This window comes from Epinephelus moara, chromosome 20 (assembly GCF_006386435.1).
Source record: "Epinephelus moara isolate mb chromosome 20, YSFRI_EMoa_1.0, whole genome shotgun sequence".
Classification (NCBI taxonomy): Eukaryota; Metazoa; Chordata; class Actinopteri; order Perciformes; family Serranidae; genus Epinephelus; species Epinephelus moara.
In genome coordinates, this window is record NC_065525.1 from 33,809,400 (window position 1) to 33,810,903 (window position 1,504).

A 1,504-nucleotide genomic window follows, 5' to 3' on the forward strand; every position below is an offset into this window, starting at 1 on the left:
AAATAAACTAATGAGTAAATAATAATAATAATAAATCAGTGCTTTACAATAAGGGCATTATAAGAACTGAGTGCTTTACATTAAAATAGATTTAATGGACATACAACAGAAATTATTTATAAAATCATAAAACTATAAATCATAAAATCCAACACATTCTCACTCCGATCTTGTCACATGTTAACATTTGGTCATGGACTTTCTGTGTCCACATACAACATGCAAGGTACCCTGGGTGCGTTGGTTGTTGACGTTCTGGGACACCATGTCAAGTTCTCTTCTTTCAAGATACACAGGAAATTTAACGTTTACATACATGCTGAGTTTACACATAGCCGGGTATTTCTAAAAAATAAATTCTAAATAATCTCTGTTTTCAAAAATAATATTGTGCACACCTGGCCGTTTTTAGTAAAACTTTTCATTTACATGGACCCACATAAATACGGATATTTGGAGAGAGACAGCAGCAATGACGGTGACATCCTGAAATTCTCATGCCACTCCTCAGATAGAACAACATCATTTATGAAGTTTTCCCACCAGACAGCGGTTCGCCCAGGTCGGACCCAAAACCTACGGCAGCAGCGCCGTAGGTTTTGGGTGAAAGTTGGTATTTGTTGAACCCATTCACTTTCGCCATTTTAACTTTTGTCCTTGTCCCGTCACGTTTCCCCCTGACACCACCAGGCACCGTTAAACTACAACTGCAACTGGCCGTGTATCATGTCAATGTCAAAGGACGCCTTTTTTCATCATTGTCTAACACCACAAGTCACTGCCCAAGTGCCAGATTTCGACGACTTTGGAGTGACCAGGCTCTGAAGTCAAGTAAGATTTTAAAAGAGTTGCAACAGCATGAAGCGTAAATAGAAAGTAAAAGCATAAAAAGAGAATTTCACTGAATCAGACCTGTATCAGGAAGTCAGAGCTAACAATAGTTAACAAGGGAGTTAGCAACGTAGCTCGGTCCCAGTGCATGTAGGGCCCAGCCCAAAAAGCTGCCTCCAGCTGCTAAAACAGTGGGTGCAGTTACATGATGGCTTCTCATTCGGAATCGTTCAAAGTTACCACTGCGCTCTGACCCTCCTGGTGCGTAGTCCAAATAAATATCCAGAAAGAACAAAAATAGTTTGAGGTTCATCAGTGTGAGTTACCTAACTCACACTGATGAAGGCCGGACGGCCGAAAGCGCTTTGTCCTTAAAATTGCTTGAAAGGCTTCATTAAAAACTTTTGATCTGCGGACGGACATATCTGTGTGCGATCCTCAAACTATTTTTGTTCTTTCTCATTCGGAATGAAATAAATCTGGATGAAATCATTCGGAGTTCATTCGTAGCTCGGTCCCAGTGCCTGTAGGGCCCAGCCCAAAAAGCTGCCTCCAGCTGCTACAACAGTGGGTGCAGTTACATGATGGCTTCTCATTCGGAATGAAATAAATCTGAATGAAATCATTCAGAATTAAAGTCTTTCCAGGTAGTTTACATGAGAGGTCCCAGCCC

General features: G+C 41.1%; 1 protein-coding gene across 1 annotated transcript in view; it reads right to left on the reverse strand.

Moving 5' to 3' along the window:
- LOC126407591 (DNA polymerase III subunit epsilon-like) overlaps window positions 1-1,504 on the reverse strand; it is a 62,022-nt gene that overhangs the window by 36,281 nt on the left and 24,237 nt on the right. The gene's annotated exons all lie outside the window — the stretch shown is intronic.